Source organism: Octopus bimaculoides, chromosome 3 (genome assembly GCF_046866305.1).
Source record: "Octopus bimaculoides isolate indiv1 chromosome 3, ASM4686630v1, whole genome shotgun sequence".
Taxonomy (NCBI): Eukaryota; Metazoa; Mollusca; class Cephalopoda; order Octopoda; family Octopodidae; genus Octopus; species Octopus bimaculoides.
In genome coordinates, this window is record NC_142930.1 from 110,676,191 (window position 1) to 110,691,190 (window position 15,000).

At 36.5% G+C, this 15,000-nt stretch overlaps 1 non-coding gene across 1 annotated transcript; it reads left to right on the forward strand.

The window, feature by feature from the left end:
* The first annotated feature begins 9,883 nt into the window (after positions 1 to 9,883).
* On the forward strand, positions 9,884 to 9,957 carry Trnav-aac (transfer RNA valine (anticodon AAC)). The gene has a single exon. It is a non-coding gene; the product is annotated as a tRNA-Val (tRNA).
* The last annotated feature ends 5,043 nt before the right edge of the window (positions 9,958 to 15,000 follow it).

Sequence of the window (15,000 nt, forward strand, 5' to 3'; positions counted from 1 at the left end):
TACAATAGAAGACACTTGTCCAAAGTGCCACGCAGTGGGACGGAACCCAGAACCATGTGTTTCGTACGCAAGTTACTTACCACATATGTCTTTGTATATACATATTTATGTATGTATATATACATATGTATGTGTATGTGTATATATATATATATATATATATATATATATATATATATATATATATATATATATATATTTCTATATATATATATATATATGCATGTGTGTATGTATGTATGTATTTGTGTTTGTATTTGAGAGTATATGTATTTGCAACAATTAGCTTCTATCTTTGCTTATCGATTTTACTTTGTAGTATATTGAACTATATCGTGTTGCATTGTTTTTCTTAGGAATATTATGATAGATTTTGAATGGCTCCGCGGCGACTTAAAAATACTGTTATCACCATTGTTCTTCTTGTTCTGATTATTACGATATCGACTACTTTTCTCTTATTTTTTAAAACAACTGAGAGGTAAACTCGGTGCTTCCTTGTATCTATTTTCGTTTCTGAGATGTCCTACATTAAATCAGTGCCAAGGTCAACTTTGTCTCTCAGTCCTCTAGGTTTGATAATGTACGTACTAGCAATGTATTCGTATGACTCAAAGGTCGACATAATTACTCTTATAAAATTTGGCCTATTGCCCGCTGATGAATAATCGTTATTCTTTTCTTCCTCTAACTGAAAGCAGATTTTCTTTTCTATAGAATCGTTTGTATTTTTACACTGAATATTTTCTAACAAATACCTATTGATTCTGGTGTATACATATATATATATATATATATATATATATATATATATATATATATATATATATATATATATATATATATATATATATATATATATATATATATATATATATATATATATATATATATATATGTATATATATATATATATATATATATGTGTATGTATGTAATGTGATTTTGTGCGTTTGTTAAATACCGGAAACTATCAGAGCTATTGTTGAATTTCCTTAAATGTATGTCTTTTGCAAGAACGTAATTTGCTGAGTCTATAAAATACAGGTTTCTTTCTTTTTCTTCCACTTACTTCCTTCACTCGAAGGCATGTCATCACGTTAATGTACTTGAACAGAACGTGTTACAGAAATACCTGCACATCTATCTACCTATCTATCTATCTTCATCATGGACGGACGGTAGATACATCGGCTCCCATGTAAGTTGCATTTTTCACTTCTTAAAAGACCCATTTTGTTTTTAAAATATTGTATAAGTTGTGTTGAACACAAAATACTCCTGGAAAATATATTTTTCAAATCGGAAATAGCTCTATTTAGAGCCTTATTTCCAAAAATTCAAAAACGTCTTCCTCGATCCTCGCCATATTTTGTAAAACAAATATGGCTAAGGTTTTCAACGAGGCCGATTTCCCGCTCCTAATGCCAGAGGCGAAAACACTTAATGCCGTTCCGCATGAACGCAGACAAGTGATGAAGAAGAGCAATGATTCTGAGTCAACTGCTGCTGCCTCAACCACCACCACTATCGTGAATATTGTCGCGCCTCCTTCCTTTAAACGGGAAGGAAGAGCTATTTTCATCGTACTTGTGGCTATGGCGAAAGAATGTGTATGGTGGACGCGTCTGAAAGGTCTAGAGACAAAGACTTTCCTCTCTGGGCAATCTCTCATCAACTTTTTCAAGTATCACCTGAAGAGGAAGGTGAGAGTAGAAAGGGAAGTCTTGTCTAGTGAATGCTTCAAAAAAAGATGGGTGAATGTAGCAAAGATGGTACGTGTGAACGACGGAGCCATCTTGAGCATAACCCTATGAACTAGAAAAAAAATCCAAGAAAAAAAACAAAAAAAAAACAAAAAGGCAAAAGAGAGTCACTTACTGTTATAGTTTCTTCAATGAGAATATTGACCAAGGTTACCGTGGTCTTTTCCGTTGGCTTTTCTTTCCACGGCTAAACCTAAACTGTCCTCTCCTCTTTTTACACGAGAACATTACTGTGTGATACACGATCCCTATTGATCGCTTTTTATTTTCTCGATCCATTTTTGATCGAACTCCCCCCTTTTTTTCCCCTCCCAAAAAGAAAGGCTCTACATTGTATTTGTCCCATCTTCGTTGAGCCCTGTGTGGATAATAAAAGAAATGTATCTATCTATCTTTCTATCTATCTATCTATCTATCTATCTATCTATCTATCTATCTATCTATCTATCTATCTACCTATCGATCTATCTATCTATCTGCCTATTGATCTATCTATTTTACTTCCTATTGATCTATCTATCTATCTATTTATCTATCTATACACACACGCACACAAGGTATAAATAACGTTCATTACATAATTTTCCTTTATTAGAGTAAACATGGTTTACAGCTGTTTCCAGTAGTCATTGCAGGTATGCCACTGATAGGTTTACTCAATTAGTCTATTGATCAGATGAGGAAAGTTGAACGACCTAAGAAAATTAATGCTACTTTCGTCAAACCAATAGAGTAAAGCTGTTAATAACGTACCTTTAATGACTACTGGAAACAGTAGTAAGCCTAATTTACTCTAATGAAGGAAGTTAACCTTGGGTGCCAACAGAGAGCTTATGGAGTATTTTGCCCAGACTGATAATATATAAATATAAATCAGAAATGGCAAAACAAAACAATAAATTAAACAATTATAAATTCAATTCAATTTAAATATTTTATATAAACAAATGACAGAACTCGTAAATTACAGCTTCAGATATTTAATATCCCTTAGGTGTATTTTACACCTAGCTAAACTGTTATATATATACAGAGAGAGAGAGAGAGAGAGAGAGAGAGAGAGAGAGAAAGTTAGAGAGAGAGAAGATGATAGTGAGGGATTATGATTCTGGGTAATCATTCTCTCTCTCTCTCTCTCTCTCTCTCTATATATATATATATATATATATATATATATATAAATACATACATACATCATACATTCATACATGCATATATATATATATATATATATATATATATATATATATATATATATATATATATATGTATGCATATACATATGTATATATATATCTATATATATTTATATGTATATCGCACCCTTTATATATATATATATACATATATATATTTATATATATATATACAGGGTGTGATGAGTAAATTGTTGCTATTTTGCATTTTTATTTTCGTGCATGCACATTGTTTGTTTTTAATTTTGTTGACTACATAGTATAGTAGGGTCAGTTGGCTACTGTCTGTGAGAAAACCAGTACCATGACGCAATTCACTCAGATCTTTTTTTAAAACGGGGGCCACATTTTTCATTAACGAAACACTTTGAAACTTGGAACACTGGTAGAATGTGTCGTATAAAATATCTTTTTCTCTTAGTCTTCTTTAAAAAAAAAGAAATCCATAAATTATTCCATGTTAAAGTTGTCGTATTTCTGTAATTTCAACCAATCACTGACGTCCATTCAGCCGATATACATTAAGTGCCGACTACATAAACAAACGATTCTGAAACAATTAACCCTAACCCTAACCCTAACTCTAACCCTAACCCTAACCCTAGGGTTAGAGTTAGGGTTAGGGTTAGGGTTAAAGCAAATTTAAAATGAAAAAAGCAAATAAAACGAAGAATGGTTTGTTTATGTAGTCGGCACTTAATGTATATCGGCTGAATGGACGTCAGTGATTGGTTGAAATTATCGAAATAAGACAATTTTTTACATGAAATAAATTCGAATACAAAAATATTTTTCTGTTCTATAACACAAAATAGATAAGTATACGAAGTTTGAAAGTCTTTCGGTACCAAAAGCACTACGTAAAACATTAATGAAGAATGTGGCCCCCGTTTTAAAAAAGATCCATTCACTCTGCCAGAAATTTGCAAACAACATGCTGTACTGCTTGGCATTCACACCAGAAGCCCTAATATGAACATTTCAGCATGTTTGGACATCAATTTGAGGACAGTGCAATCTAAGGACATGTACCAAGAGTGATAAAAGCCGAACATTCAGCCAACATCATGGTGTTTGGAGTGATCACTAGTGATCGGTAAAGGGTGATCTCAGGAGGACTAATTTGCAAGAGATGGTTGCTGGGGAAGAATCGAACAATCAATGTGAGGCAAAGAAAAACGGATGAAAAACAAAGCTGCTGACGCTGCTGCAAGCCTGTTGATGCTGTTCATAATGGTGTTGATGGAGAAGAAGAAGAAGAAGAAGAAGAAGAAGAAGAAGAAGAAGAAGAAGAAGAAAGAGAAGAATAGGAATAAGAAAGAGAAGAAGGAGGAAGAAGAAGAAGAAAGAGAAGGAGAAGAAGAAGAAGAAGAAGAAGAAGAAGAAGAAGAAGAAGAAGGAGAAAGAGAAGAAGAAGAAGAAGAAGAAGAAGAAGAAGAAGGAAAAAGAGAAGGAGAAAGAGAAGGAGAAAGAGTAGAAGAAGAAGAAGAAGAGGAAGAAGAAGAAGGAGAAAGAGAAGAAGAAGGAAAAAGAGAAGGAGAAAGAGAAGGAGAAAGAGTAGAAGAAGAAGAAGAAGAAGAAGAAGAAGGAGAAGAAGAAGAAGAAGAAGAAGAAGAAGAAGAAGAAGAACAACAACAACAACAAGGAGAAGAAGAAGAAGAAGAAGAAGAAGAAGTAGAAGAAGAAAGAGAAGAAGGAGGAAGAAGAAGAAGAAAGAGAAGAAGGAGAAGAAGAAGAAGAAGAAGAAGAAGAAGAAGAAGAAGAAGGAAAAAGAGAAGGAGAAAGAGAAGGAGAAAGAGTAGAAGAAGAAGAAGATGAAGAAGAAGAAGAAGAAGAAGAAGAAGAAGAAGGAGAAAGAGAAGAAGAAGAAGAAGAAGGAAAAAGAGAAGGAGAAAGAGAAGGAGAAAGAGTAGAAGAAGAAGAAGAAGAAGAGGAAGAAGAAGAAGGAGAAAGAGAAGAAGAAGGAAAAAGAGAAGGAGAAAGAGAAGGAGAAAGAGTAGAAGAAGAAGAAGAAGAAGAAGAAGGAGAAGAAGAAGAAGAAGAAGAAGAAGAAGAAGAAGAACAACAACAACAACAAGGAGAAGAAGAAGAAGAAGAAGAAGAAGAAGAAGAAAGAGAAGAAGGAGGAAGAAGAAGAAGAAAGAGAAGAAGGAGAAGAAGAAGAAGAAGAAGAAGAAGAAGAAGAAGAAGAAGGAAAAAGAGAAGGAGAAAGAGAAGGAGAAAGAGTAGAAGAAGAAGAAGATGAAGAAGAAGAAGAAGAAGAAGAAGAAGAAGAAGAAGAACCGAATGACTTCGTTGAAGATCAAGTCGATGACGATGTTGACGGTGACAATAACGATGACGATGATGGCAATGGCGGCCGAGTGTCACGACAATGACGACGACGACGGCGATAGTGATGATGATGGTGATGATGATGACAGTGATGATGGCGACGACAGCGACAGCGTTAATGATTATGATGACGACGATGATGATTGTGATGGCGTCGATGACGGTGACGACGATGACCATCATGACGAGAATCGTGATGATGACAACGACGGCGATGATGATGACGGCAACAATGACGATGGTGATGATAAGGATAATCACTTGATCCCCGCTTAATACTCTATAGGTAAGGAAGTTTCCGTTCTGACTGACATATCTGTATACGCAACTCGAAGCATATGCAATATACTTTAATACTACAATAGAAAATGTCAAAGCGTATTTAAAAGAGTGTATTGTGTCATCTGCAATGTTAAAAAGTCAGAGCATTAACTATTTATAAATCACTGCTAATAAGAGCATAATCAGGAAGAAGGTCATATCAGTTTAATTATCAAAGTTAAAGTATCAAGATGACGACCTCAATAGAAAACTGATTAAGAATTTTTGATGCAAAGGTAAACATGTGATTTTCAATAATGCAAAAAATTTTACCTTGGGGCTGAAATTTATATTGTATACACTGCTAGTACAAGTGAATTGTTGTTGAAAATATCTTCAAACTGTGTTTGACAATGGAATTAGAATGTTCAGCATTAAAATTGACACATGACAAAGCTTTGTTCCTTCTCAACCAACACCGTCACCTTTTTTTTTTCTAATAGAAGCATTTACACATTCTTGTTTACCATCTCAAAGAAGTATAGCAAGATGTTCAAGAAAATCTCGATATACATACATACACATGGATATATACATATACATGTGTCTGTATATGCATGGTTTTCTTTGAGTTTAATTTAAGCTCTTGAGAGAGTTCAAACCGGTTGCTAACAAAGCGACAAGACTTTTTGAATTAAGAGATTTTATTAGTGTTTATAAATCTGTGGTTGAGTTGGTGTGTTGGTTGAACTGTCGCTGCATACACCCAAGTGTCTGCATCTATTCAAATACTCTCAAGTGGAGAATGTCTTACAAATCTTCACTGTGCCACAAATAGATTGGATTTGGAGAAACCACATCAGTTTCTTTTGCTTTTTTCCCCTAGAAACCAAGTGTTTCTAGGTTTTTGTGTGTGTATGTATGTATATCTCTTCTATTGTTTACATTATTATAAATTTTCCACTGAGGAGGGAGCTGGTTTCCAACAAAGATACAAGGCTCCTTCTTTGGAGTGTAGTAAACACAGACGAATTCACATTTGGAACTTGAAAAAGTCTTTCATGTTTTTACTGTTCCACTCACAGATTGCACTTGTAATGTACGAATCAGCTGGTCGATTTCTCCTTCTGAAAATCCCAGTTTATCCAGATTCTCCTTTAATCATTTACTAGCAAAACCCAGTGCTCCAATTGTTATTGGTATGAATATGAATTCATACTCTGGATATAGAAGCTGTATGTATGTATGTATGTATGTATGTATGTATGTATGTATGTATGTATGTATGTATGTATGTATGTATGCGATTATGTATGTAATCATCAGCATCTTTTATTGTCCTTGTTCCATGCTGGCATGAGTTGGACGGTTTGACAGAGTATGATCAGTCCAAGGGTTGTATTGAACTTCACTGACGACTAGTGCTTTGGAATTTTCTTTTCAAAGTGTATAGTAACCAAGCTGGAGAGAGAGTCATTCTTGCATGAGCAATATAACAGTTGTAGTCGTGAAGTTTACAACTTTGCCGTTCGTCATCATATTTATGTATTATAATGATCTTTAATAGCTTCTTCACTGTTTTAAATGGTTCCGCCTTTAAGCACATGATCAGCGATTTTGAGGAGAGTGGATTAGTTGATTCCAATTGACTCCAGCACTTGACCAACACTTTATTTCATTAACCCCAGAGAAATAAAAGGCAAAGCTGATTTCAGTGGTATTTGAACTCAGCATGGTAAAAACCATAAGAAACACTGTAAAGCATTTCCCCACGATGTAAAAACGATTCTGCTGACTTGCTTTAATTGATAATAAGGTTTCTAATTATGAAGTTTCTGTAGAATGATATTGGTTTCAAATTTTGGCACGAGGTCAGCAATTTCGTGGAGTGGGGATAAGTCGATTAAATTCAATGAATTTTCTATTCATTGCTCTGTTTGTAGAAGAGAATCTGAACGCTTTTCTCAGTAGTGATTTTACCATTGAAATTATGTATCAGTATAGACGTTTGCTGTCTCCATGTTATTATATACATTTGTGCTTCTTATAGAATTGACACATTTGTTACTTTCAACCTGAATGCATGTGTGTGTGTGAGTGTGTAAGAGTGGAATTTTAATACCAGCGTCTTGCATTATAGATCTGTCTTTAATTACTCTATACCTTGCGTTGTGTCCATTACAACGAGTATATTCTTAAATCTCTTGGTACCTCAGCAATTTCTATTGTATTTGTGTAGGACGCTGCAAACGTGTGTCCTCAGGGAGAACACATGACTATTCCATCAACGTGCTAATATGAGTTACGCTGTGGACAACGACAATTACTTCTGGTGTTATGGTTAACTAATAGTTTCTTCAGAATATTAGCTGATATTATGGGTGGTTTATAATATCAATTATTTCTGCACATCAAACATTCATAAACACACCTTCTAGATTTTCTATGCCTCTAGTAGAAATATTACACTACTTTGCTTGAATCTCTTCATATGACAGCATGTTGTAGCTTTTCTAATGTGCATCATTTAATAATGTTGTCTAATCGTTCAACGATCTTGTGTACGGATGTATTTATTTAGAATATTATTGACCTGGGATTATTTTGTTTGTGTACTTTTACTGTTCTGCAGATAAACGCAGAAGAGAATTCCTGAATGCACAAGGAGACTCCATTATTTACATTATTTACATTATTTACTTTTGACGGATGTTTGTCCTCATCTTGTTTGCTGTTAACACAACGTTTCAGCTGATATACCCTCCAGCCTTCATCAGGTGTCTTGGGGAAATTTCGTACCTGGGTTCTCATTCCTAAAGTATTTTTCAATGTTATAATGATAATAATAATAATAATAATAATAATGATAATTATTATTATTATTATTCAGGCCACTGCCTGGAATCGAACTCAGAATTTTGGGGTTAGTAGCCCACGCTCTTAACCACTACGCCATATTTTCCCCAAGACACCTGATGAAGGCTGGAGGGTATATCAGCTGAAACATTGTGTTAACAAGAAACAAGATGAGGACAAATATCCATCAAATGTAAATAATGTAAATAATTCCTCATCTCTTAAATATAGAACTGAAATAAGACTCCTTTGTGTACTTATTTATCACCGTAATTATTTTAAGTTTAGCATAGGCTGTTTTTATATTTCAGAATCCTTATAAAATATGCTCTTGTCATGCAGTGAGTACTTAATGTTTGCAATATACTTAGCTTTAACAGGCCAGTGAGCTGGCAGAATCGTTAGTACGGTGGTTAAAATACTTAGCGGTATTCCGTCTGCAGTTACGTTCTGAGTTGATAAGTTTATAGGTGCAATCCCATGGTTATTAATGACCAAAGGGGGTCTTTTACCTGTCTATAATCCCAAACGTATGACTTTGTCACTCTTGCATATTTTGAGTTTTTTCTTACATTATATAGAGCAGTGGTCCTAAACCAGTTTTTATCTAGGGACCCCTTTGATCCCCATGTCACTTGTGTGGACCCTCATAACCATTCGATGTTTTTAAAAAATCCTATTATATTTTTATAGGTATAGTATAAAGAATTTGTTAAAATATTTTGCATAATATACAAATACTTTCATTTCTTTGCACATAAATTTTGGCAACAAATTATTACGTGAACCTCTAGGTTTTCATGTGGGCACTGATTGTGAATCATTGTCCCTTATTTATTATTGTGTTGGTTTCTTTTTAATTGAGTTTACCTTGGAGCAGGAGGCGCAATGGCACAGTGGTTAGGGCAGCGGACTCGCGGTCGGAGGATCGCAGTTTCGATTCCCAGATCGGGCGTTGTGAGTGTTTATTGAGCGAAAACACCTAAGCTCCACGAGGCTCCGGCAGGGGGTGGTGGCGACCCCTGTTGTACTCTTTCGCCCCAACTTTCTCTCACACTTTCTTCCTGTTTCTTGAGTAATGCTGCGATGGACTGGCGTCCCGACCGGCTGGGGGGAACACATATGCAATAGAAACCGGGAAACCGGGCCCATGAGCCTGGTTAGGCTTTGAAAGGGTGACGTTACCTTGGAGCAAGTCTTAAAGTTTATCCTCTCTCCTTATATCTTTGACATGTTCTACAGATTGGTAGAATAATTTAATTTTAACTTTTGTTTTTCAGTTCATCTCATTCTACGGAAGTTGGTACCGAGAGAGAGGTAAGAAATGTCTGGGCTAAGGATTATGTTCTAAGAGTTTGAGGAATTTATCATTCTGTGTGGATACAATGATTATATTTTGCAGTTTGCTTACTTTTTTTATTTCAATATACGCATTTTAAACATGGTGGCAAGTTGGCAGAAATGTTAGCATGCCGGTTAGCTCAGTTGGTTAGAGTGTTGTGCTAACAACGCGAATGTCATGGGTTCGAGCCCCATACTGGCCATATTTATTATTTTTAGGTGCAGGAGTAGCTTGCTTACCAGGAGTAGCTTGCTTACATGGTTCCAAGTCCTGTCCCACTGCATGACATCTTGGGAAAGTGTCTTCTACTATATTCTCGGGCCGACCAAAGCCTTGTGAGTGGATTTGGTAGATGGAAACTGAAAGAAGCCCGTCGTATATATGTATATGTATATGTGTGTGTGTTTGTGTGTGTGTGTTTGTCCCCACCCAACATCGCTTGACATGTGATGCTGGTGTGTTCACGTCCCCGTAACTTAGTGGTTCGGCAAAAAGAGACCGATAAAATAAGTACTAGGCTTACAAAGAATAAGTCCTGGGTTGATTTGCTTGACTAAAAAAAGGTGGTGCTCTAGCATGGCCACAGTCAGATGACTGAAACAAGTAAAAGAATAAAAGAATAAAATGCCAGGTGAAATGCTTAGCAAAAATGAGTGGTACCTGTCATTCAAATGGGTCAGCCTTGTCACATTGTGTGTCGCACTGAATCTCCCTCAGAATTACATTAAGGGTACGTATATCTGCAGGGTACTCAGCCACTCGCACGTTAATTTTACATTATGGCTATTCCGTTGATCGGATCAACTGGAATATTTATAATCCTAACCAACAAAATTTTAGTAAAGAATAGAAGCTTATACTTATTTCTTTATTGGCCACAAGGGGCCACGCACAGAGGGGACAAACAAGGACAGACAAAAGGGATTAAGTCAATTACATTGACCCAGTACGTAACTGGTACTTAATTTATCGACCCCGAAAGGATGAAAGGCAAAGTCGACCTCGACGGAATTTGAACTCAGAACGTAACGGCAGACGAAATACTGCTAAGCATTTCGCCCAGCTTATACTACAGACTTGTAGAAGCTTATACTACAGACCCAGAAGTGCCGCCTGTGACGGACCACCTAGCTGTGCCACTGGCTCTGTGTTCTAAACATGCGTGTCTCTTTGAGAAGTTTCTCTGAGGCAAAATATCGCAGCTAGAATCATTCCACATTTCTATGGCCATTATGTTATACACAGTGGTTTTGTTTTATTTATGTTGTTTTGTCTAATTCCTCATGATTAAGATGTCTGTATTATCAAGAGTTAGGTATAAGTTACAAAATAAGATGGCTCTTACTGATTTATTGATCTCTTATTTTATCTTTAGAATTTCCGTTTGTATATTTTCTACATCCTGAGTTGCTGTGTGTATTTGTCGTTCGATCGTTTTGTTTTACTTCGGGAATTCTGACGCACATTTTTGTTTGTTTGTTTGTTTATATTGGTGTTAGTTTTTTGATCGAACAACAAGAACGTACAATAAAATTTTTCAAAAGTTATGAGGCTATTTACAAACTATCCAATGGCAGAAGCAATCGAGATCATATCAAATACTGCTTATAATCAACTCCCAAAATAACCCCCCCCCCACCGCCTCGAAATAGACGTGTAACAATGAAAACAGAGCGAAAATAAACACAAACAAAACGTAATAAAGTCGAAACAGCATTAATAACCCCTGGCCAATGATGCATAAATCTACGGCCAAAATTCAAATTCCTATGGTGGGTGAGAGATTTTATGGCACGGCCTCTTTGGCGCCACTTGTTTAGTGCCACTAATTCGACTCTGACATATTTGATATCAGCCATTTCATTGTTTCTCTCATTTTGTTTCTCTGTTTCTTAGACTTTAACCGCTAACTCTACTTACCTATATATATATATATATATATATATATATATATATATATATATATATCATCATCATCATCATCATCATCATCATCATCATCATCATCATCAACATCATCATCATTATCGTCGTTTAGCGTCCGCTCTCCATGCATGGGTTGGACGCTTTGACTGAGGGTTGGACGCTTTGACTGAGGACTGGTGAACCAGATGGCTGCACCAGTCTCCAATCTGATCTGGCAGAGTTTCTACAGCTGGATGCCCTTCCTAACGTCAACCACTCAGAGAGTGTAGTGGGTGCTTTTACGTGCCACTGGCATGAGGGCCAGTCAGATGGTACTGGCAACGGCCACGCTCAAATGGTATTGTTTAGATGCGACCTGCACAGGAGCCAGTCCAGCGGCACTGGCAATGACCTCGCTCAAATGATTTTTCATGTGCCACCGGCACAAATGCCAGTAGGGTGATGCTGGTAACAGGCGACGCTGGTAAATATATATATATATATATTTGTGTGTGTGTGTGTGTGTGTGTGTGTGTGTGTGTGTGTGTGTGTGTGTGTGTGTATATTTATGAAATTGTGTTGTAAGATCCCTGATCTGAAACCGTGTGTTGAAACAAATATTGTTATATTTCGGGATGATAATTTTTTTTTTGCCAAATAATCACACACACTAGTTCAATTTCACTTTTATTTTGTTAGACCATTGGCTAGTTACCTAACCATTGGACTAATCGATTGTTTGTTTAATTTGTTGGTCAAGCGATCAATCAGCAGAGACATGCCCTTTTGGGGGTACAGACCTGGAAAAGGCAAGGTATGTCCTTGATGAGGTTGCGAATAGTGACGAATGAACTTTGAAAATGACTGATTGATTGTTTCAGCAACAAACTGAGACAACAATCGATTGATTAGTTGGTTAGGTAAATATCCAATTAACTGAAAATAAAGGAGCGAAATTGAACCAGTGTGTGTGTTTATTATTGGCATAATGACCTTCCCAAAACACAAGATATACACACACACACACATGCACATGTATGTATATATGTGTGTGTGTGTTTTTGTCTTTGTGTTTGTTTCCCACTATGGCTTGACAACCGGTGTTGATTTGTTTACATCCCTGTAACTAAGAGACTGATATAAAAGTATAAAGACTTCAAGAAGAAGAATTGGGGTCCATCTGTCTTGAGAAATCCCTTCGGTGTCCCAGTATGGCTGTAGTTCAATGACTGAGGAAAGTTCAACAATAAAAGATAGAAAATGTGTCTAAAAACTACTTTATCAAATATGTCCTAGTTAAATTTTTTGTAAGCAGTTGGGTCATAATTTGAGGGAGATTTGGTTAATATTCCTAATATATCGAGCAACCATGCAGAGGATCTCTCATTTGGTCTGTCACTTCTTATGTGTCTTGTCATATATTCAACTCACGATCCTAAGGTTAAGAGTTCGATTCTCAGTGGCACATTGTGTCCTTGAGAAAGGTACTTTATTTCACATTGCTCCAGTCCTCTCAGCTGTCAAAAATGAGTTGTAGAGTAGACCCTCACAGTACGACTGTCTCATTGTACGAGTAATTTGCTGTACGAGCCAAGACATGTGTGAATTTTTGTCTTGAAGTACGAGCAGAAATTTGCCGTATGAACACACAAATCCCCCCCCCCCCCATCTTTATGGCAATTCAGTTAATAAAATCAGTTTACATATTTCTTTTGCATTCTCTTTTTTGTAATCGTCATTTTACTTCTAAGTACACCTTTTCAGTTTTCAAACCCACAAAAAATTATTTTTGAGTGTTTTTTTGGGGGGTGGGGAAGCTGGAATGGATTAATTATATTTTAGTTAATTTCAATGAGGAAAATTGATTTGTAAAATGAGTAAACGAGCAGAAATTTCTAGGAGGAGTGGATTACCAGTCCCCTTGCTCCCACCCCTTTTTAGTCACTTCTTACGACATGCAGGGAATACAGAAACTGCATTCTAGCGCCCTCTCCCATTTGTGGGGCTTGCGTTCTATGCCTTGACCTGAGCATAGGACGCGGCTCACCTCTTTGAGCTGGGCAATTAATGGAATGCTTGGCGCTTGTCTTATTGTGGCTATCCCCTCCTAAAAAATGGAGAATAGGCCTGGGTATATATAAAAAAAAAAAACGAGTAAATCATAAGACGAGCTCGATCATGTAATGAATTAAACTCGTACTGTGAGTTATAACTGTGCTTGGAATTCAAAGGGCCGGCCTTGTCACACAGAATCTCCCTGAGATCTACCTTAAGAGCACACATGTCTGTGGTGTGCTCAGCCACTTGCACATTAATTACACGTACAGGTTATTTCTTATTTCTTTACTACACCCACAATGGGCTACACACAGTGGGGACAAACAAGGACAAATAAAGGGATTAAGTCGATTACGTCGACCCCAGTGCGTAACTGGTACTTCATTTATCGACCCTGAAAGGATAAAAGGCAAAATCGACCCTGGTAGCATTTGAACTCAGAACGTGAAGACAGAGGAAATATCGCTAAGCATTTCGTCCAGCATGCTAATGATTCTTATTTCTTTATTGCCCACAAGGGGCTAAACATAGAGGGGTCAAACAAAGACAGACAAAGGGATTAAGTCGATTACATCAACCCCAGTGCGTAACTGATAATTAATTTACCGACCTCGAAAGGATGAAAGGCAAAGTTGACCTCAGTGGAATTTGAACTTAGAACGTAACAGCAGACGAAATACCACTAAGCATTTCGCCCAGCGTGCTAACGTTTCTGCCATCAACTGGAATCAACTGGAACATCATTCGTCGCAACCGACGGAGTGCTCAGTGATGTAGACATGTTTGAGAAGTGAATACAATGTATGAGAGAGAACTGCCACAGGAAGTGTGAGCAGGTGTTGTTAAAGATGCATCCAGGATTTTGAAGCAAATGTTTGTGCCAAGAGCAGATGTGTGAACAGTTTGTAAAGTAACAACTGATGAATAATTTAAGATTGAATGCTTTTGAGAATATTTGCTACAAACGCTGAAGCGACAACCTAAGAAAAAAAAAACGGTGACAGTATACACATGTGTATAAAAATCTATTGTTAAATGTATGTATAGACGAACCTTTTCATTCAAGGATAATTAAAGATGAGTTTTTTTTTGAATTAATATAAACTAGGTTATGGCCTGCTAATCTCAACACAATAACAGCTGATGTAAACATTGTTTGTTTGGTTTGTTGGTTGGTCAGTAGGTCAGTTGGTTGATTTCTCCAGTCACCCTCTGTATAGTGTGTGTGCACATGTACACACACAAACACACACACACACACATACACACACACACACACATA